Source organism: Myotis yumanensis, unplaced genomic scaffold, assembly GCF_028538775.1.
Source record: "Myotis yumanensis isolate MYYU_CA2020_CCGP unplaced genomic scaffold, mMyoYum1.0.hap1 SCAF_7, whole genome shotgun sequence".
NCBI lineage: Eukaryota > Metazoa > Chordata > Mammalia > Chiroptera > Vespertilionidae > Myotis > Myotis yumanensis.
This window is the reverse complement of record NW_027223758.1, coordinates 68,013,052-68,037,141: the sequence shown is the minus strand read 5'-3', so window position 1 is coordinate 68,037,141 and position 24,090 is coordinate 68,013,052. Positions and strand designations below refer to the sequence as shown.

At 47.2% G+C, this 24,090-nt stretch overlaps 1 protein-coding gene across 4 annotated transcripts in view; it reads left to right on the top strand.

The window, feature by feature from the left end:
- The window catches only part of EYA2 (EYA transcriptional coactivator and phosphatase 2), a 211,470-nt gene that overhangs the window by 114,152 nt on the left and 73,228 nt on the right, over positions 1 to 24,090 (top strand). The window lies entirely within an intron of this gene.

Genomic DNA, 24,090 nt, shown 5'->3' with positions numbered 1-24,090 from the left:
AGATGATGCCAAGAGGAGGGACAGAATGGGACTCGGGTTCTGTCTTACTTTCTTGGGCTGCTGTCGCAAATTACTGCAAACCAGGTAGCTTAAAACAACAAAAACTTATTCTCTCTCAGTTCCAACAGCCAGAAGTGTGAAATCGAGGTGCAGCCGGGCCGGGCTCCCTCAGAAGGCTGTAGGGAAGGATTCTTTCCTGCTTCCTCCAGCTTCCGAGGGCTCCCAGGGTCCTTTGGCTTGTAGGTGTGTCCCTCCCGTCTCTGTTCCATCCTCACTTTGTCTTCTCCTCTCTGTGTCTCGCCCTCTTCTGCCTCTCATTGGATTTAGGGCCCACCCTAACCCAGGAGGATCTCATCGTAATCCTTACCTTGATTACTGCAAAGACCCTATTTCCAAATAAGATCATATCCTGAGGTTCTGGGTGAACATGGGCTGGAGGTTTGGGGACACAGTTTAACACCCTGCAGATTCTAGCAGGATCTGCCATGTGGAGAGTACTCTGTCAGCCCCAGAGGGCTGAGCGCAGGGAGACCAGCGAGGTGGTGACTTCCTTCGTCCAGGAGAGAGGAGGGGCACGGACTGCGGTGAAAGGCAGGAGGGGTGAGCAGCCCCTTAGTGGCCCTGTGCTGACCCAGGCTGGGAGACTCCTGGCTTCCTATGGCCCTAGACAAGAGGGTCAAAGGTCAGGGAAGGGCCCCTCTGTCCCCGGCCAGGCAGGAGGGGGTCTGACACTTAACAGTGGGACAGATCAAATGTTGCTTCTGCCCACACGAATGCTCCTGGGACAAATGCACAGAGGCCAGAAGGAACCTTGAGGGAGAGGTGTATGTGTGTGTGTGTGTGTGTGTATTTATTGTGGTAAAAATCACATATCATAAAATTTGCCATCTTAACCATTTCTCAGTCTACAGTACATACTGTTACAATAATGTTGCACATCCTTGTGCAGCAGATCTCCAGAACGTTTTCATGTTTCAGAACTGAAACTGTATCCATTGAATAACAACTCCCGTTTCCCCTCCGCCAGCCCCTGGCAACCACCATTCTACTTCCTGTTCTTAAGTGTTTGGCAATTTGACATTGCTCATAGGTGGAGAATTGTGCCGCCTTTGTCTCCTGAGGGGCCTTTTTAAGGAAGAGAATAGAGGCTTCTAGAAACAGGAGGAGAGGTGTGGATGAAGGCTCTGTATCAGTGAGTTTCTAGTTTTTGACCTTCATCAGGTGTGGGACCCACAGGCCCAATTGCCCACCATCTATTTCTGTACCCCCAGGAGCTAAGAATGGTTTTTACACATTCTGATGGTTGGGGGAAGAGGGGAATCAAAAGAAGACTATTTCATGACACATAAAAGTGATATGAAATTCAAATTTCATTGTCCACAAATAAAGTTTCATTGGCATACAGCCACGTCCATTCATTGACACCCAGCCAATGACTGCCTTCACACTCCAGGGGCAAAGTTGAGCAGTTACAACAGAGGCCCTACGGCCAAAGCAGAAAATATTAACTGTGTGACCCTTGACAGAAAACGTTTGCAAGTCCCAGTATTTCTGTTCTCTTCCGTTGAGGCAGGGGGTCTTATAGTGATAAAGGACACTGGTTGTGGGGCCAGACTGCCTGGGTTCGCATTTGGTTTTACTGCTCACTGCATGACCATGGAGATTGTTTAACTCCTCTGGGCTTCGCTTCTTCACTAAATTACTTGGGAAGGTGCAACATTTAGCCTTGCTTGGCGCGGACCATACACCAGACAAGTGTTGGCCGTTTTCAGCACTGAAGTCTGTCTCTTCTACAGTGGTGGTTCCTTCTGCTAGATGCATTTCATGGCCCACCAGTGGGTCTGCCCAGTTTGTCAATACTGTTCCATAGGGGAGTGGGAACAGTGTGGCCTTTGAAGAATGATATGATCCCGTTATTTCCCACCTTCATGTCTTCCTGAATAGGGGACTTTGGGTAAGTTCCTTGGGTAAGTGGCCTCTGAGACACTCAGCACGTGCAGGCCCGTTGCTTCTGTCATATCCCTTTCTGTGACACACTCATCATCACATAAAAATCACAACCGTATAGCCTGAGCCATTTTGGTTCAGTGGATAAGGCATCAGCCTACGAACTGAAGGGTTCCAGGTTCGACTCCCAGTAGGGGGTGTGCAGCAGGCAGCCAATCAATGATTCTCTCTCATCATTGATGTTCCTATTTCTCTCTCCCTCTTCCTTCCTCTCTAAAATCCATATATATGTTTTTTATTTATTTATTTTTAAATCACAACCACATAGCAGTAGTTGGTCTCAGTGCACTATACAGTTGACAACAATAATGCCAACACATAGCTGATGAAATTAGCCTCATGTGACAGAGGAGGAGACTAAGACACAGAGACATTAAGCCACTTGCTTGAGGTCACACAGCTAGGAAGTAGTGGAGCTTGGGTCTGAGCTCGGGCTTGCTGGTCAACATTCAGTGCTGTTAACACTGTGTTGAACTGTGTCTAGAAATGGAAGTATCTGTGGGGCAGAGGAGGGGAGAGAGATTCAGGGGCTTATCACTGAAGGCACGTGTTCAGGTAACCCCTCCGTGTGCCCCAGCTGTGTGCTCAGAGCTGCAGGGGCCAGCACCCCAGGAGGCTGCCAAGGGTAAGCAGCTTGGGCCTGATTGGAGGAATAAACCACCCTTCTGCAGGGAGGTTAGGTAACCAGCCATGGGCACTACACCCCCTGACCTGCTGGAACAGGACAAGCAGCTCAGCTGCCACCCCTATCCCGGGAGCTGGAATTCTCAGACAAACCTGCTTTCAGTTCTCCGGTGTTTGAAGGACCCTCTGATCCTCAGGAAAGGGAGAAACTTTGGCAGCTCCGACTTACCAGAGCCCTCCCCCTCCCCGCATGCCCTTTCCTTTCATGGTATATTAAAGCTTTTGAATAGTTCACACATGCCCCTGCCCCATGGCCACTCACGACTCTTCCCCAGGAGTAGCCCCTGTCACCAGTTTCTTTCTCCTACAGAGCTCTGGGTGTCCTTCCAGAGATGGTCTGTGCAAGTCACATTCAACACTTTCTGTACAGATGGAAAAAACCCAATCCTAAACCTACCAGGTCCCATGGCCTCTCAGCCACTGACAACAACCCACTCTGGTCTTTGCATCACCAAATCGCAGTGTCAGGTTCTAGATTCTGTCAGAGAAAACTGGACCCATCCACAAAGCCACTGGTGAATTTCACTCAATAAACATCTGAGGCCTTGCTGGCTCCGCGGGAAGGCGTGCAGGGATTGATTGGTGATGTCTGCCATGGCCGTGGAGTGGGGGCTGCAGGGTGGAGCTGCAGATGCTTCTTCCTTGGTCTAGAACGTGCTTCCCAAACCTCAGGCACTCATCTATCATATTTACGATTTTGTCACATTTAAGTACCAGCTGTACTATTTTTTTTTTTACTTTACAGACTTCTTTTGGCTTAAAATAAATTCATTTTAAAAGGCAAATTTATAGCCCTGTCTTGAGTGGAAAGCGAGCATTGTTTGCCATAAATGGAAGGAATCGGTAAAAATAAAATCACTGAAAATACAACAGTATTATTAAATTCTAGCCAAAGCTCCAAACCCGAAGGCTGTTCTCTCTTAGCTGAAAAGCGAAATTAGTGTGTATGAGAGATTTTCTCCGTGACCTAGTAATAGTTAATATTTATGTAATGCTTTCTGTGTTCCAGGTGCTACTTCATTAAATGATCACAGCTGCTGTATAATATAGAAATTATTACTGTGTCCATTTTATAGAGGGGGAAACTGAGCCACAGAGAGGGCCACTAACATGTTCAGGGTCACTCCGCTGGCGAGCAGTGAAGCCAGGATTTGGTCCCAAGAAGTCTAGCTCCAGAGTCCAAACTCTTCACCTCTGAGTGGGCTGCCTGTGAGAGAGGTTAAAAGAGATTTGAAAAGGGACTCATCTAATGTTATCTTTTGTAGCACCACTGTGTTTCTGTCCCACTGTGGGACCCCTGGACTAGTAGAAAGCCTAGTCTTAACACATAAATCTGGGTCCTAATTCTGTCTGACTGTGGTCCTCAGTTTCCCCATCTGTAAAGGACAGGAACTGGGCTGTATTCGAGCTTCTATGCAACAGTCATACCCCTTACCTCACAGGACCCAGAGCACCTGGCATACATTGTAGAGTTCACTCAGCCACAAGCAGCAGAAAGCCCAGCTTCCCAGCTTCCCTCTGTCTGTCTTCCCTGCTATCCTTAGCCTCTAGCTTCCATCCTAATTCATGCCACCTCATAGCCATAAGATGGCTGCTTCTCCTCCAACCTCACCTCCAGATTCCAGGCAGGCTGAAGGAGGGAGAGCCCAGAGGAGCAAAGCCATGTCAGGAAAGCAGACGTTCTCAGGTTTTGTTTTAGTGGCTGGGTTTGTGTTGTGTGGCCACCTTTGGTCCTATTGTCCCTTGGTTGAGGAAATGGACACTGAGTAGGCAACCATCAGACAACTATAAATGCTTAAAGAAGGAAAGGAGGGAGGGAGGGAAAGAGGGGCAGCCCCTGAGACCCCTTCCAGCCTATGGAGCTGTGATCCAGGAATGTTCCCTCCGCTCTCCTACAGAGCTCAGTGCCCAGGAGCATGAATGTTACATTTTTCCATAAAAGGGCTTTTCTGTGAACTTCTACATGTTGAGGCCACTTTTGTTTTTACTGGCAAACTTACTCCAGGGGAATGAAAGTTCAGCACGGTGCAGATGTATATTTAAGTCCGACAGGAGGCATCGGCAGGGACCCCATGGAAAGGGAATGTTTTAAAAGGGGAAGCCAGCGTTCAGTCTGGGGAGGTCACGTAGAAGTCTCAGGAAGAATGTGTCAGGTGCCTTCCAGCTACAGCCGAGCCCAGGAGGCGGCCTTGGAGCCGGTCTTTCTTCTTCGCAGCTGCCCGTGGCCATGAGTGTGGACCACATCCTTCCCACAATGCTGCACTCATAAGGCAGTGCTTCTCCTTTCATTTATAACTTGGCCTCGCTTAGCATTTTCTAGCTGCGTGGCCTTGGACAAGTTTCTTAACCTCTCTGATCCACAGTATTCTCATGTGGCTTGATGATAACACCCACTTCATAGAATTGTTATGAGAGTTATAGGAGTTAATATGTATAAAGCTCACAGGGACTTTCCTGGCACGTGACTTCCCAATTAAGATTGTTGCATCATCATCATTGTCCCATGTGAGTGGGTCAACAGAGTTGACACCTGCCCAATCAGTATCGGGCAGGTTTGAATGATTATTTCATTTTTGCAGGTAGAATAGCTCAGCATTATGAGCTTTCGGATCCCAGTGAAGTCCAGAGGCAAAAAGTTATTTTAACCACAGGCCTAATCTGTGTCCTTTGAGAGAGGGCGTTGGGAAGGTGTTCGTGGGCCGTGTTTGTGTGGAGCGGAGCAGGGCAGTGTTTACCAGCAGAGCCCTTCCTGTCGGGGCTTTGCGTTTGGTTTTACACAGCTCCCAGGGGCACCCTTCACATCAGAGTCTTCAAAGACTTAGTCTTCAGGACCATTTTCAACATATGGTGCTGAAGTGTCTTTTGAAAAAGTGAAGGGCCTCATGGTCCCCATGAAAACTTACTGCATTTATTCATTCGTTCAACAAATGTTTGTTGACATCTACTGCATGCTGGGCATGATTCCAGGCACTTGAGGTCCAACAAGGAACAAAATAGACAAAAGGAATCTATTTTTGTGGTGGAAAAGAGACAAAAACCAATACAGGTAATAGGATAAATACGGACATTATATTGTAGGGTGGTAAATGCTATGGATAAAGAACAAAGTAGAGTCATCAGGAGGATCAGGGGTGTAGTGGTAGGAACAGCAAGTAGCACCTTTCCATCATGTGATCAGGCGAGGTCTCACTGAGACAGTGACAGTGAGCAGTTGATTCATGCAACCATTGAGTGTTTGTAGAACTCTGTTATGTCAACTCTTTCATTTCTTCATCAACAAATATTAATTAAGGACATGCTATGTACCAGTCCAGCTCTCGTCAGGGCCCATCAGGGCCGACAGCACCTCCACTGCTGCCCGCTGCCAGCACTGCATTGCTGACGCCCACCATGTTTTGCGCTGCTCCCTGGTGGTCAGTACACATCGTAGCGAGCGGTCAAACTCCCGGTCGAACAATTTGCATATTAGGCTTTTATTATATAGGATTATTTATTAACTATTATGTTATTTTCTGTACGAGCAACTGTAAACCTACTTTTGTGCCACCCTGTATTTGAAGGTAACCTACAACATTCTGTCTTAAAAACTTCTTACAAGTTTTTAGAATAGCTGGAATGCAGTGTTCCCATGAATTTGTCACTGGAGCAAATTTTTGTCTGGGGCTACCCCATTCTCTTCCCCAACTTCTTTTCCTTGACAATTATATAAGTAATGGAATTGCTGTCAAAGCAATTTTTCAGATTATTGGCAGGACCCTGTCTTTGAGAGTTTAGTTTGGCTTCAGTGGTGTATGAGGGTTTAGGAATAGCATGGGTGTGTGCTTAGCTGCTATAACAAAGACCAAAATTAACAGTGGTTCAATAGGATAACAGTTTATTTTTCTCTTATGTAACAGCCTGGGTATAAGCAGCTCCACAGAGATAGGTACCCAGACGCCTTCCATCTTGTTGCTCCACAATCCCTAGTTGCTGCCCTCATTCACATGACCCAGGATGGCTCACATCAGGTCTAGCCCATCCAGAGAGAAGGGAAATGAGGGGGAAGAAAGAGTCCCACCTTCCTTTAGAGTACAACCCGGATGTTGCATACCACACATTTACTCACACAACACTGGCTAGATCTTAGACCAGGGGTGGGCAAACTTTTTGACTCGAGAGCCACAATGGGTTCTTAAACTGGACCAGAGGGCTGGAACAAAAGCATGGATGGAGTGTTTGTGTGAACTAATATAAATTCAAAGTAAACATCATTACATAAAAGGGTACGGTCTTTTTTTTTTTTTTTTAGTTTTATTCATTTCAAACGGGCCGGATCCAGCCCGCGGGCCGTAGTTTGCCCACGGCTGTCTTAGACGCTTGGCCATGCCTAGCTGCAAGGGAAGTTGGGAGATGTAGTATTTATTCATGATAGCCATGGCCCCAACTCACACTTGTGGCTTTGTTACTATGACAGAGAAGGAAAGAACAAACACTGGGCACAGTTATCGGGCTCTGCCACCCATGACTGATGAGAGGGACCAGCATTTGGATGTGCCCAAGGATGACAGTGACCACGTCTGTTGTCATCTCTGCACAGAGCAGTCGGCTGCAGGCTGCCCACTGGAATTCCCAGCCTCTCCTGGTATAAATGTCCAGGGCATGAGCTTTGATGAAAGGTTCCTGTTGGGGTGGATTGGGTCCAAGTCCTCCCAGCCAAGCGCGGAGTCAGTGCTGCTCTGCTTTTTCTGACTAGTCCTTCCATCTGCTCATAACGTGTCACAAAGTGGCTGCAACCACAAACAGCCCAGCCCAGGGCCAGCTCCGGGCCAGGTTTGTCACTATAAAATGTGCCACTGCCGAAGTGCAGGCTGTTAAGGTGAGTTCAATAGTTCAGCAGCCTGGCGCATTCCCGACGGAGAAATAGAGCAAGCTTAGGCTCCTACCAGAGCTAGCCTGCCACTTACCAGTTGTGCAACCTAAAATACGTCACTGAACTTCTCTGAGCTTCACTTTTCTTACTTTTCAGATGGTCAGCTTAGGGCAGCCGTGGGCAAACTACGGCCCGCGGGCCGGATCCGGCCCATTTGAAATGAATAAAACTAAAAAAAAAAAGACCGTACCCTTTTATGTAATGATGTTTACTTTGAATTTATATTAGTTCACACAAACACTCCATCCATGCTTTTGTTCCGGCCCTCCGGTCCAGTTTAAGAACCCATTGTGGCCCTCGAGTCAAAAAGTTTGCCCACCCCTGGGTTAGGGTGTGATAGCTATTCCTCCAGGTTGTTGTGAAGACAAAACTTAAATAACATTGGGGCAACTTGCCCATTTTCTAAATATATTTCGTGTACCTTTCAAAGATGATTTTTTCTCTTTTAGAAGCTTAAATGTTATGTTTAATCCCCTTGAATATCTACTTAGACCAGGGGTGGGCAAACTTTTTGACTCGAGGGCCACAATGGGTTCTTAAACTGGACCGGAGGGCCGGAACAAAAGCATGGATGGAGTGTTTGTGTGAACTAATATAAATTCAAAGTAAACATCATTACATAAAAGAGTACGGTCTTTTTTTTTTTTTTAGTTTTATTCATTTCAAATGGGCCGGATCCGGCCCGCTGGCCGTAGTTTGCCCACGGCTGACTTAGACTGTAAGATCCTTAAGGGCAGGGCCTGTGTCATTCTCCATTGTATCCTCAGTGAGTAATATAAGGCATACATGAATGAATGAATGAATGAATGAATGATAGCTATGAGACTCCTGGCCTGAAGGCAGCAAACACAAATGCCCACAGGAATAGAGCAGGTCACACAAGTGAGTAAAGTGGGCTGGCCTCTGCTGTATTTTTCTCTCTTTCTTTTTGTTAGAGACATGAGTGCTGTGTTAGTGTCCTATAGGTGCTGTAAGGAATTACCACACACTTAGTGGCTTAAAACAACACAAACTCATTACCTTATAGTTTCCGAGGTCAGAATCTAAAATCAGGGTGTCAGCAGGGCCGTGTTCCTTCTGGAGGCTCTAGGGGAGAATCCATTTCATGTAGAGGCTGCCCTCATTCCTTGGCTTGTGGCCCCATCCTCCACCTTTGAAGCACATCTCTCCAACCTCTGCTTCCATATCAGATCTCCTCTCTTATGCAGACCCTCCTACCTCTTCTTGTTAAAACCATTGTGATTACATTGAACTCACCTGGGTAACCCAGGATACCCTCCCCTTCAAGATCCTTAATTTAATCTCATTTGAAAAGTCCCTTTTGTCATGTAAACTAACATAGTCACAGATTCTGGGGATTAAGACATAGACATCTCTGAGAAGCATTATTCAGCCAACCACAGCTGCACAGAAATATTTTTTTAACTGTCAGAAAGATATTAGGCCAAGGGTGGTAGGATGCTTCCTTAGTGTTGGGAGGCGGCAGGGAGGGAGGGGAGTGTGGGCACATGGAGAGCACACGTTCTATCTAAATGAGCATGCACTACTCAATTGCTTGTGAGAAAACTAGTAGCCCTGCACACGAATCCGTGCACCAGTAGCTCGCTGCCGCCCTCCTGTAGCTCCCGGCCCCACCCCATAGCTTGCTGCCCTGCCCCCTCCTGTAGCTCTCGGCCACTCACTTGTAGCTCGCTGCCCCACCCTCCTGCTGATCTGGTCGTGACACAGTTGGTCATTACACTTCACAACGTAACGACCATTTGCATATTACATCTTTATTATATATAGGATAGGCCCAATTTTCCAGAGCTTCCTTTACAGTTTTGTTCAGTCTGTACTTTTGTATGAAGTTTTTAACTTGTATTAGTTTTTAAAATCTTATGCAGTAATCCCCTGGCAGATATCATGAAATGTAGCAGGTTGATATGCTGACAGAATATACTGAATTGCTGTCCATATTTCACCTCATTCTCTCCCAGAAAACGGGAAATAGGAGCATGAGAGCAGTAAGAATGCTATCAGAGCATTACATTTGTTCTGGCATTTCTGAGTATCAGATGCAATTGTCCACACACTACATATATTCATTCATTGAGTCTCACAATAGCCCTATCAGGTGGGTACTGTTTTTAATACCCATTTTATAGATGGAAAGATTGAGGTACAGAGGTTAAGTAACTTGCACAGGGTCATGTATTCTGTCAGTCAGAATTTGTATTTTTTTTTTTTACCTTTTCATGTTAAAAGAAGTTTAGACTTACAGAAAAGTTGCAAAACCAGTATAGAGAGCTCCCGTGTACCTTCCTCCCTCCCCCCGTGTACATCTTACAGAACCGTAATGCAGTCATCCGAAACAGGAAATTAACAGCGGCGCAGTGCTTTTACCTGAACTACAGACCTTATTTGAAATTTACCCGTTTTTCCACAAACGTCCATTTTCTGTTCCAGGATCCAATCCAGGATCCCACATGGCATTTAGTTGTGGTGCCTCCCTGGTCTTCAGTCTGTGCCAAACCCTCAGTCTTTCATGACCTTGACCCTTTGGTGGATGCTGGCCGGACATTTTGTTGAATGGCCCTCAATTTGGCTTTGTCTGATGTTTTCTCGTGATTAGATTGAGGTTGTGCGTTTGGGGCCAGGAGACCACACACGTGATGTCATGCCCTCAGTGCACCTTATCAGGGGCTGCTATATGACATCGGTCTTTCTTATTACCAGTGATGTTAACCTTGACACAGAGTCCATACCCTATAAGCCATTGGTTTAAATGCTTTCCTTGTGTGTGTGTGTATGGGGGGGTGGGGCGGGGGTGAGGTGGGCAGGGAAATACCCACAGTACTCAGCAGGGCTCATGGTCAGGCCTCGTCTGTCGCTTAGGCTGACCTCATACCTAGAATGTGCTTTGTAAATGTGACCACTGCCCTGAGTTTTAAGCCAGCCTTAAAAACACCCAGAGGGATGGTGGAAGTGGGGAAGAATGGCACCCAAATTCTGGGACTTTGGAAATAATTTAAGCTACAAAGATTGGACAAGCCGACCAGAGAAGGGGAAATAAATCCAGCCGAGATGAAAGCCAAGGTCCGCAGCTGCTCGGACCATCAGATCTTTAAAAGCAACGTGAGGTTTCAGGGCAGGGAGTGAATGATGGCCGTGAGGACCAAGGACAAGACGGCTTTGATCTGTAAGTGGGAGACACCGTGAGGGAAGTGTGGTCTTTGCGTAAGTTATTCCCACATCCTCCTGCGGTGCATTGGGTGGGCCCACTTGGAATTTACAGGTCTGTGGAAGGAGCCTTACTCCTGATGGTGAACACTTGAAACGGGCAGCTATGGAAGCAGATGGGCGGAGTCCGTTCCGACACAGGGAGAGAGCAAGCCCAGTGGGACAGATGCAGGATTTGTGATCTCATGAGGCATTTGAGGATCACCCTGGGAGGTCATTTTGGTGAGCACTTGACCTCCTGTTTGAAAAAGTATCCATTTGGAGAAGCTTGTCTTTACTGCCAGGAAACTTTAGACCAGAGGCTGTCCCGTGGCTTTTTGGACACATCCATCCTGCCACAAACCAGATGTTGGCCTCTTTGCCCCAGGGCGAGCGCCGGCCTCCACAGACCCTCCCCTGTGCTGAGGCCTGGCTGCCGGGGAGTTAGGAGCATGCTCCGCAGGGCTTCAGTGCAGCGCAGCCACCGTGCAGGCGGCTGGCATCGCCAAACGTAATCACAACAGCCCACAGGCAGCCATCTGTCCGGGAGAATCAGAACCCCGTGCAGCGAGTGCAGTAGTGGGGCGCACTGGGAGGAAGAGGAGAACGGAATTTTGAGCTAGGTGAAATCAAACTCCCACGGAAACTGTTAATGAGCCTGCCAATCGGGGGAAATTCCAGCAGGTTGGAAGCAGGAGAGCATTGAGATGAAAAACAGCAGGCCCCGGAGTCAGGCAGTCCCGGGTTCGAACCCCAGCTCTGCCACTTACCACCTCTGAGCTGTGAATTACAGGTGGCTTCACCTCCGGGCCTCGATCTTTCCTGAAATGTCGAGCGTTCCCTGGCCACTCAACCTGTATGTACCCCCGTTCCTAGCTCCCACCCTTGTTTTGGTTCTCTCCAGCTCCTATCGCCATCCAACACATTATTTCACATATTCATTCCCTGTCATCCATTTCCCACTAGGATGTCAGCTCCACTGGGGCAGTGATTTCTATCTTCTTGGCCATTGCTGTGTCCTAGTGCTTAGGACAGACTGCCACACAGTAGGTGCTCACTAAATAGTGGTGAAATGCTTGAAAAGGAACCACAGTAGAGCCTTTGTTTCGTTCTTGTCAATGGGATAAACTAGGTTCGCCAAGGTAGGGAATTAGCATCATTCCTGGCGCATGGTACATGCTCCATAATCAGAAACTGTCATGGACCATTCACTGACTTTTTTGATTTATTCATTCAATAAATAGCTACTGGGTGTTTGTTATATGCCAGGTACTGCGCTGGAAGCTGAAAATGGGGCCAAGAACAAGACAGACATTCCTTTCTTTTTTCAAAAATTATTTCCAGAGAACTGCCGACTCTTCTAGAAACTAGGCATAAACAGTGAACAGAAGGCAAAGCCCCTGCTCTCACAGAGCTCGCACCCTAGTGGGAAGGAGATAGACGATCAGTGTGTATCTAAGCACAGACCTCAGAGGATGCCAGTGGTGCCCAATGAAAAAACAACCAGAGTAAAGTGTAAGGTGCTGTAGTGGGCAGGGGTGAGGGGGGGAGAGGGTGTGGTCAGGAGGTCACATCTGAGCAGAGGCCTGACTGAGGAGGAGCAGCCAGTGTGGGAGGGGTCAAGGCCTCCACTGTTGTCGACACACACACACACACCCCTCCCCCCCGCCCCAATCTGGCAAGTCTGGCAAAATCCCATCACCTGGGAGAGTGTTAGAAATCTCGGGTCTGTAACAGGATCCGTTGATGATTCCTGTTCACACTAACGTTTGAGACCTGCTAGGCTACCAGAAGGGATTCTGGGCAGAGAGGAGCAAACGCAGGCATCCTAAAATGATGCTCTAGCCACCCAGACCATGGGCGGGAGGGAGGCGATGTTGCGGGGGAGGTTCTAGGGCTGCTGTAATAAAGTACACAAACTGGCTGCTTTAAAACAACAAATTTATTCTCTTACAGTTCCGGAGGCCAGAAGTCCAAAATCAAGGTGTTTATAGGGTCAGTTCCTCCTAGAGGCTCTTGGGGAAATCCTTCGTTCCCTCCCTTCTGGCTTCTGGGGGTTGCCAGCAGTCCCTGCTGTTCCTTGGCTTATAGATTCATCAGTCCAGTCTCTGCCTCCTTCTTCACGTGGCATTCTTCCCTCTGCGTGTCTGTGTCCAAATTTCTCTCTTATGAGAACACAGGTCATTGGATTAGTGCCCATCGTAATCCACTATGACCTCATCTTTACTTGCTTACATCTGCAAAGACCCTATTCCCAAATAAGGTCACACTCACTGAGGGCTAGGACTTGAATCTTTTTAGGGGACATAGTTTAACCCACAAGAGGGGGAAAGGTGGGGCTCAGTGAGGTCAGGGGAGAGGCAGGTCACATCAGTCCTGTGGACACAGGGAAGAGTTAGACACGCAATGGGAAGCCAGAGAGGCTCTTACTGATCTGGCTAAGAGGATAACGGATTGAACCAGGCTCAGGACAGATGCAGGAAAATCAATGAGGAGACTGCAGACCTCACGTAAAGAGATGACAGAGGCGTGGAAGCGGAGGTGTGGTGGAGGAGACGGAGAAAAGTGGATAGACTTGCATGGTATTTAAGAGGCTCTATTCACAGAAATTGGTGATGATATTTAGATCTATGCAAGGAGGAGGAGCAGCAAGGATAATGATGCCATCATCCATGCTGATCTTTCAGCAGACATTTTTGGCATATCTGATCAGTGAAAAATGGGCATGGTATCTCTTTTGCAAGGTGGGCAGTTATATAAATACCCAAGGGCCCTCCCATCTTTTTACCAAACATCTGCAGATTCCCTTTCATTTGGATGTGCTTAGTGCAGATGCACAGCCCTTGTGGCCATAGACAAGTGACTTGTGGGTGTGGTGGTCCGGGGAATGTGATGCACTGATTGGTCCAGGTCACCTACTCCGCCCTTGCCAGATTTCCACCAGGACAGTGTAAGGTATGTCTAACCTCACTGCTTTCCCAGGACACTCTATCAGTGAAATCTCTCTCCAACATCTATAATTTGCCTCAGAAACTCAGATCTTTATGGTTGACCATTCCCAAGAATCCCTCCAGAGGAGATCCTGGCAGTAAGAATAATGCATTTGGTCTTGGGATCCACTGTGACCCCCTAATCTGTTTCTACTGCCCAGAGTCAAGAAGTCACACAGTCACCCCTTGCCCATGCTGTATCAGATCATGTCTCTCCCCTGCTTAAAAGTCTCTAGTGGAGGCTTCCCACGGCATCAGAAATAAATGCCAATGCCTTCCTGTGACTCCCCCTGAGGGCTGCACGCTGGCTGGGAGCCTGGGCTTCAGAGTCAGGGTGACCCAGGCCTGAACCCTGGCCCTGCACCCTGAGGAAACTCACAGGCCCACAAGGGGACAGGTCCAAGGATGTTCACGGCAGGCTTGTGGTGGTGGGAGTGGGCGGAGGGATCCCACGTGATCTCCCAGACCAGATGCAGGAGAGAGATGGAGAATGCCCACGAGGGAGGCCTGGGCAGCTGCCAGGGTGACAAGTGAAGCATTCTCACAGCAACATGGATGGGGCCTAAGAACTTAATGCTGGGCAAAGAGACTAAGAAGTCATATGAAATGTGCCGTAGAACTTACGGAAATTATATACCTGCCCACAAAACACTAGTGCCCTCTTTGCCAAGAATATGCACAGACACTAGAATTCTTACCTGTGGAGCGACGGAGAATGAGAGGAAATAAATTTTAAAAAGAAGTATCTTGGTGGACTAATGTGGAAATGTGCCCGTGAACTTGAATGAGACTAACACCAGCACCTAATGTTTTACAGCAGGGGTCCTCAAACTACGGCCCGCGGGCCACATGCAGCCCGCCGAAAATATTTGTTTTTTTACTTCAAGATAAGATATGTGCAGTGTGCATAGGAATTTGTTCATAGTTTTTTTTTTAGAACTATAGTCCGGCCCTCCAACAGTCTGAGGGACAGTGAACTGGCCCCCTGTTTAAAAAGTTTGAGGCCATAACTGGTTTGGCTCAGTGGATAGAGCGTCGGCCTGCGGACTCAAGGGTCCCAGGTTTGATTCCAGTCAAGGGCATGTACCCTGGTTGCGGGCACATCCCCAGAAGGGGGTGTGCAGGAGGCAACTGATCGATGTTACTCTCTCATCGATGTTTCTGACTCTCTGTCCCTCTTCCTTCCTCTCTGTGGAAAGTCAATAAAATATTTTTTTTTTAAAAAGTTTGAGGACCCTTGTTTTACAGTCTAGCACAGGGATGATGGGCTGCCACCACAGGTGCCTGCCACTGCTGGAGGCACAATTCCAGGGACATAATGAATTCTTCCGTCTGTTGTATAAAATGTGTAATCTTAATCTGTGAGCTCAAGGGGGTAAAAAATAGAACTGACTTTATTTTCGGCATTTCAACCTAATTTCTATTGTGAGCCACCCTTCCCCTGGGCTGGTGAGAGAGTTTCATCTTTCCGGGCTTTCCCCAAACCTTCCAGAGTTTTAGCCAAGGTTCTGGACTCTTACTCGGTGCCAGTGTGTTGTGGTGCTGGGGCTCCTCCGACCTCTGTCTGCCATTGGGACCAGGCTGCTGCCGAGTTGTCCACTCTCTTGGTCCCTGAGGCCCCTCCCAGCCTGGGGCTCTTCACTGCTGTTTCTGCCACATGGTGGGCACGGAGTCTTTCCTTGTTCTGCCTGCTTAGACCAGAGGTCACAAACTGAACATCCATAAGCCACGTCTGCCCTGCTGACATGTTTTTCGTTTTGGTTTGTCGAACTATTTTAAATTTGTCGTCTACATTTAAAAAATTGGGAAATTTCATATACAACTCAAAATGTTTTACTTCTCTTGAGAAATCAGAAGGCCTGGCTACATTTGACTCACATTTCCAGGTGACAGAGGTTGGCTGGAGCTGAGTAGCATTATATCAGTTAGGAATGCTTTTGGCTGCAAGTAACAAAAAACCCAACTATCATTGGCTTAAACCATAATGACATTTATTGTGTATTTAGCAAGAAGTCTGGACCCCAAGCTTGGTTTGGCAGCTCAACTATATCTTCAAGGACCAGGTTCTCTTTATTCTTTCACTCCTTCAGCCTTGACATGTAGGCCTTTTCTTTCACACTTGTGACCTCATGACCCAAAATAGCTGCTGTAACTCCAGGCATCACAACCTCATATAATCCAGGGAGGAGGCAGCAGAGGAATAAAAGAAAAGTCTTTCCCAGAAGCCCCTTGGCCAAAACTAGATTACAAGGCCATCCTGGAGCTGCAAGGGAAACTAGGAAAGCAATGAAAGAAGCTAGCAAGGGAGAAAGGAATTGGGAATGCCAAATACTATCCAGTACAAACTGCCACCCCCTTAGATAGAAACTGTGTATTCCAGTTTGCCACAATCCCCACCATCCCCTATTGTTTCCCAGTACTGAAGCCCTGTGTCGGTCGCCATTTACCATTGTGCCTATACCAGCTCCTTCCCTCACCTGCTGGGCCTGTAAGGTTTGAGCTCTGCCTATCTTAGGTCAGCACACACAGCCACTTCTGACTTGGGGGTCTTGCTGCTTTCTCAGCAGCTGTGTGTGGGTACAGAGCATAGAATCCCTCTGCCTAGGACTCCATGTTCACCTCATTCTCTTTCTCTACCCACCCCGCTCCCTTCCCTCCCACTCTGCCCCGTTTCTCTAGCCAGAAGAATTGCTCCTCCCCTTACATTTCTTATTAAGCTATTTGCCCACGTCAATCTGCTTCTTAGTTAGACCACCAATGGGGGTCAGTCCACAGACTGTTACTGGCCTGCAATACATAAATACGGGACTAAGAGCAAGAGAGAAACTTTCAGAGCAATTTGGTATTGCCCCAACATCCAAGCACGTGATCGGGCACTTGTCTCCCAGCACAGAGTGTAGATAGCTCGGGGGTTGTCTACACACGGTGAACTGCCTGTGGCATGCGCATTGAACTCACATCTTCATCCCCAAAGAGTTAAGCATTTAAAATCTAGTCCTTCCCAGACAGTTTGGGAAGCATTAGCCTGTTCCTTAAATCCTCCCAGACTCCGGGACCTAAGAACTGATGACTCATTTCTTTCTGCTCACCTGGGCATCCCATGACAACAGAAGGAAAGTCCCCGTGTTTATCAAAACATTGCCCTGACACGCTTGCCTTCCACCCCTATTCCTGGACTCCCTTTCCGCCTCCCACTTGTGATTACGTGGGGAGGAGTCACTGGTGGAAGAAGGAAGAGTGAAATCAAATTGTCCACCGGGGGCCAGCCACAGGGGGAGCGCTTTTTCGGCAGGGAGTGAGAAGAAATGTCCAGAAAGCCCTCGCCTCCTTGGCCTTTTCTGTAGTATCTCCCTATTAAACATACCCTCGTACATGTGCTTTCCAGTTGTCTAACACACCCTGTGAAATCTGCTCTGGAATCGGGCAGGCCCTGAAGTGCCCCTGATGGCACACCTGGTGCCAGGCTCGCAGGAGTTCTCCCGCAGGTGGGCGGCCACTCTTTGACGAAGTTACATCAGGTCCTCGAATAATGTTGCTATAACATTGACGAGAAAAACAATTCCCAGCTGGGGCCGCTGTCTGTGGAGTGTGCACAGCCCCCGCACGTCTGCGTGGGTTTCCCCAGGGACTCCATATCCCTCTCCCATCCCGCAGATGTGCACAGGAGGTGAACTGGCGAGTCTGTGTTGTCCAGTGTGAGTGAGTGAGTGGCTCTGTGATGGAAGGGCGTCCTGTCCAGGGTGGGTCCCGCCTTGCACCCTGAGCTGCCAGGATTGGCTCCAGCCACCTCCAGCCCTGAACGGGAATAAGTGGGTTGGAAAAGAATTCTCCTATTTGTCTTTATTTGTCTTTCTTAAATATATGTACTGCTCATATTTATCTCAGTGTTTAATATTAGAAGTGTTTGGGGTCTTTTATTTACAAATTTGGTGATGCTTTTGTGACCAGAAATATACCATAGAAACTTAACTCTTGTTTCTATCACTTAGCCTGTGGTCTCATTGGTTTCATTATGCGTTGTTTCATTATTTTGCGTAAAGTCACAGTCTTCAGCTCTGTCCTTATCTAGAATTCATCACATGACTTCACCAGCCACAGGGAAACCAGGAAATGTAGTGCTTATTCTAATCAGCTATGTGTCCAGCTTAAAAGCAGAGATTCTATTAATATGAAAGAGAAGGGGTGAGTGGGTACGGGGAGACCCCTAGCAGGGTCTTCCACCGTCACCTTTAAAAGAGGATGTTTGCTCTGCCTGTCCTTGCCTTCCCCAGCACTCAGTGCCCATTCCACCAGCCACACAGAAGCAAGAAGTCAGCCCAAGATGAGTCCATTTACAAAACCCTCCCAAGACCACATACTGTGCACAAGATTTCTGGGGCCACGTGCCCTCTTCCTCCTGGGTCCTCCCTGGCATGGGCTGGCTCTCTCACTGCGGGGGCTCTGTGACTGCCCTCAGCAAACTGCAGTTTGTGCAGCTGTCCATTCTTCAGATGCCCCCGGGTCACAAAATGAAAACAAAGGAGAGGCTGTTTTGGACAAAGAATACCAAAGGGTAGGATGGTGGTGTTTGCTTCCAAACCTGCCCTAAGGCGTCATTTGACACAAAGGAAAAAAAAAAAAAAAAAAACGAAATCGAGTGAGAAAACCAGGCATCGAGGAGACTTCCTAAGGCAGGTGTGTTCCTGAATTTTGGCAGGTAGGATTGCCATGGTAACCAGGACCCCAGGACCTTGAATGGAATAGGCTGGCCTAAAGCTGAGGATAGAATGGGATTGCAGCATGCCACACTGCTGTGGACAATTCTGTGGTTTCTGGGCCTTAGACAGGCCCCCATGTAGTGGACAGCAGGGGAGAATGCCCAGGTGTGGCCATGTTTCTGGTTCTTGTCTCTATACCTGGCTAATTCCTGCTCATCCTTCAGAAACAGTTTAGATGTCATTTCCTCTAGGAAGCCTCCCCGGCCCCGCCCCCTCCCCAGTTGGCATTATATAACCCTTCCCTGCACCCCCCAAGTTCCCAGTGAAAGCACTTGCTAGCAGCTTACTGCTCCACTACCTTCCCAGTGCCCAGCATATAACCTCCTCATCCACACACTTGGTTAGAATTTTTTTTTTTAATATATTTTATTGATTTTTTTTTTTTTTTTTACAGAGAGGAAGGGAGAGAGATAGAGAGTTAGAAACATCGATGAGAGAGAAACATCGATCAGCTGCCTCCTGCACATCTCCCACTGGGGATGTGCCCGCAACCCAGGTACATGCCCTTGACCAGAATCGAACCCTGGACCCTTGAGTCCGCAGGCCGACGCTCTATCCACTGAGCCAAACCGGTTTCGGCCACTTGGTTAGAATTTGTCTTGTAGATTTGACCATGGAACCATTTCAATATTTTATCCTATATAATAAAAGGCTATTATGCAAATTGACTGAACAGCAGAATAACAGGTTGCTATGACACGCACTGACCACCAGGGGGCAGACACTCAATGCAGGAGCTGCCCCCTGGTGGTCAGTGTGTTCTCACAGGGGGAGCACCGCTCAGCCAGAAGCTGGGCTCATGGCTGGCAAGCGCAGTGGCGGTGGCGGGAGCCTCTCCTGCCTCCGCAGCAGCGTTAAGGATGTTCAACTCCCGGCTTAGGCCTGCTCCCTGGAGGCCGGGCTGAGGGACCCCTGCCCCTGAGTGCACAAATTTCGTGCATCGGGCCTCTAGTATCGTTATAAAGCACATTTGAAAAAGTAATTCCACAAATTTGATAGCGAACTGTTATGAACCTAATTGTATAGGGATGAGAAAAAGTAGGGTTACAGTTGTTTACAGTAGGTTCATAGTAGGTTTATTTATTAATTATTGTATAATTTATTTATATTACTTTCATATGAAAACTGTAAACCTACTTTTCTCCACCCCCTATATATTGAGTTGGTGACATAACTACACAGAAAGGAGACTTTATTTACCCATATTTTTACCCTTTTCCTTTTCTTTTTCTTTCTTCCTGATGCTTCAAGATTCCTTTTGTTTTTAAACCTCCTGTTTCAAGAACTTCCTGCGCCCATTCTTTCAGGGTAGGTTTGCTGTGACAAGTTCTTAGTTTCCCATCATCTGAGAATGTCATGGTTTTCTCTTCATTCCTGAAGGATATGCGATCTGGATATAAAATGCTGGGTTGATATACTTGGAAAATGTTGTGCCACTTCCTCTGGCCAATAGAAATTGACAAGCTTATTTTAAAATTGACATGTGAATGCCAAATTTATACATAGAAGCCAAAACAATATTGAAAAATAAGAACAGAATTAGAGAACTTACACAACCTGATTTCAAAACTTACTGTAAAGCTACAGTAATCAAGACAGGAAGGAATTGGTATAAGATAGATACATCAGTAGCACAGAAGAGAGAATCCAAAAATAAATTCTCACACTTATTGTCAATTAATTTTTGGCAAAGGATATACTCTTTGCAGTGGTGCTGGAACAACTGACTATCCATATGCATAATGGTTACTTTAGACCTTTACCTCATACCATACATACACAGAAATTAATTTACATTAGATCATACCTAAGTAAGAGCTAAAACCATAAAATTTCTAGAAGGAAACATAGGAAAGAATTTTAATGACCTTGGGTTAAGCAGCAAAAGCAAGATCTATAGAAGAAAAAATTGATAACTTAAAAATTTTGGTTTTTCAAACTGAACTACCAAGCAAAATAGAGACAGACTCATAGATAGAAATCAAGCAGACAGCTGGGAGGTGGGGGAGGGAGACAGAGGTTGTGGAAGTGGAGGGATTGAGCAGAAAAGTAAAAAGAGAGAGAACTCATGGACAAGGACAACAGTGTGGTGATTGAGGGGGTGGAGGGGAATGGGTGGAGGTGGAGGAGGGCATAGAGAGGATAATTAGAGATGGGGGAATAAAATATGTAATTTAAAAAAATGATTCATCTAATTTTTTAAAAAAAAACTTTTGTTTTTCAAAATACACCATTAAGAAAGTGAAAAGACAAGCTACAGACTGGGAGGTAATATTTTCAAATCATGTAACTGATAAGAACTTGTATCCAGTATATACAGGGTGTCCCAAAAACATGTATACAGACTTTAACAACCTATAGTTCAATTGATGTTTCTTTCTTTTCAGCCAAACTAAACTTTGAACAAAGGAAATTCATCCTAAAATGCTACTGGAAGTTTGAAAACCCAGTTGAAGTACAAACCCAGTTGAAGTACATTTGGGGAAAATGTATACACACTTTAACTGCTGATAACTCAGTTTTCACTCCCTTTCAGGTTTAGCTGATTTGAAATAACGGGTGAAGCCAGACTAAGCTTTGAACAGAGAAAATTTATCCACTAGACTTTTTTATGGGGATACATAAAAGATAAAGTTTACAGTAAAGAACCAGCAACAGTTGACAAATTGAGGGCACACAAATACCAAACAAAATTATTCTTGATGTTTGCGATTCTATTACATGCTATCGCAGTGCCTAGACCAGAATGGTCATCAGTTTTAAAAACAGGTGCTAATAAAAAAAAGTATTAATTTCTGTAGATTCTTTTAAATTTTTAAAATGAAATATATGTTAACACTGACTTTATAATCACTCAAAGTATATATATATTTGGGGGAAAATAATATATATATGGAATTCTTACAGCTCAGTAATGAGGATAAACCTAACTATTTTTAAATGGGCAGAAGATTTGAATAGACCTTCATCAAAGAAGATATACCAATGGCTCATAAACATAAAAAAAATGCCCAACATAGTTAGTCATTAGAGAAATATTACTTAAAACCACAGCGAGTTACCACTACATACCTACTAGAAAAGCTATAATAAAAAAGACTGAAAAAGGAAGTGCTGGAGAAACTGGAAGGTAAAATGGCATAGCCACTTTGGAAGACAGTTTGGCCCTTTCTTAAAAAGTGAAACAAACTCATCACATGACTCTACAGTGCTACTCCTAGGGATCTGTCCCAGAGAAATGAAAACATATATCCACACAAGGACGTGTATGCAAATGTTTATAGCAGCATTTTCCATAATAGCCAAAAACTAGATGTGGTGTTTCCATACTGTGGAATGCTATCTACAATAATAAAAGAGAAACATGGTAATTAGCGTACGACTGCTACCCTTTTCATTGGCTAATCAGTGAGTATATGCAAATTAACTGTCAGCCAAGATGGCGGCCAGCAGCCAGGCACTGAAGCTAGCATGAGACTTGCTTGCTGCAGACTCCAACATTCCCTGCCTCACTTGCCGGCCTCTCAGCTGCAACTCTAAGCCACTATGTACTATGTTGCAAATAAGAAGCTAAACAAAACCCCAGAAACCAGCCGGACTGAAAGCCAGCAGGACCGAAACTTTGTATCGATGTTTTCAGCAGCGAGGCCTCAGAGCTAAAGCTGGCCCAGAATAAAAAAAGAAAAGAAAAGAAAACAAGGAGCGGTTGGGAGCTTTAGTCACCCGCTTCCGGAAAACAGCCCTCAGCCCCTCACTCAGACTGGCCAGGCACCCCAGTGGGGACCCCACCCTGATCCAGGACACCCTTCAGGGCAAACCAGCCAGCCCCTACCCATGCATCTGGCCTCTATCCTATATAGTAAAAGGGTAATATGCCTCCCAGCACCGGGATCAGTGTGACGGGGCAGCACCCAAACCCCCTGATCGCCCTGTGGCTCTGTGTTTGACAGGGGCCGGGGCCACAACCTCCCTATCCACCCTGCTCTGTTCATGACAGGGGAAGGTGCCCCAACCCCCTGATCAGCCCTGCTCTGTGCCTGATAGGGGGGAGCTCCCCAATCCCCTGATTGCCCTGCAGCTCTGTGTTTGACAGGGTGCAGCACACCAATCCCCTGATCGGCCCTGTTCTGTGTGTGACAGGGTAGAGCCATAACCTCTCCATCGGCCCTGCCCTGACTGTGACAGTGGTGGTGCCCCAACCCCCTGATCGGCCCTGCTCTGTGGGTGATAGAGGGTGGCGCCCCAACCCCCCTCCACGGGCCTTGCTCTGTGTGTGACACGGTAGAGCCATAGCCTCCCCATTGGCCCTGCCCTGAGTGTGACAGGGTGCAGCGCCCCAACCCCCTATCGGCCCTGCTCTGTGTGTGACAGGGGGGAGCTCCTCAACCCCCTGATCGGCCCTGCTCTGTGCGTGACAGGGGGGAGCTCCCCAACCCCCTGATTGGCCCTGCTCTGTGACAGGGGGCAGCACCCCAACCCCCTAATCGGCCCTGCTCTGTGCATGACGGGGCGGCGCCCCAACTCCCCAATCAGCCCTGCTCTGAGCCTGACCAGGGGCTGCACTTAGGGATTGGGCGTGCCCTCTGCCACCCGGGAGCAGGCCTAAGCCAGCAGGACGTTATCTCCCCAGGGGTCCCAGACTGCGAGAGGGCACAGGCCGGGCTGGGGCACCCCCCTCCCCCCGCCCCCCGAGTGCACAAATTTTTGTGCACCAGGCCTCTAGTCCTATATAATAAAAGGCTAATATGCAAATTGTCCCCTCGACTGGGAGTTCGGCCTGGAATTCGACCAGGGGGTGGGGCCAGCCCGCCAACTGCCTGCAGCCCCTCCCCCCAGCTGGCAGGGCCTGCTCAGCCTGATGGGGCAGGCTGGCTGGACCCCACCTGTGCACGAATTCATGCACTAGGCCTCTAGTGCAGCAATAAACAGGAATGAACTGGTGATATACATTAAGACATGGACAAACTTCGAAAGCATCAGCTAAGGAAAGAGGCCAGATACAAACACATGTGTATGGTCCCATTTCTGTGAAATTTCTAGAAACTGGAAGGTAAAAAGTGAAACAAACTGCTACCCTTTTCATTGGCTAATCAGTGAGTATATGCAAATTAACTGTCAGCCAAGATGGCGGCCAGCAGCCAGGCACTGAAGCTAGCATGAGACTTGCTTGCTGCAGACTCCAACATTCCCTGCCTCACTTTACACACTTTAACTGTATCAACAAGAGATTAGTGACTGCCTGAGAAGGGAGTGGGGGTGACTGAAAATAGCACAAGGGAACTTTGGAGTGATGGCAATGTTTTAAAACTGCGTCGTGGTGACTTTAAAAATCATTCAACTGATACTTCAGATTGGGGGAATTTCACAGCATATAAATGGTGCAAAACAAAACTGCGGCATTATTGGCAATAGCAAAAATGTGGAAGCAACCCAAGTGTCCATCAGTGGATGAAAGGATAAACAAGATGTGGTCTATACATACAATGGAATATTGTTTAGCTTTAAAAAGAAGGAAATTCTAACAAGTACCATAACATGGATG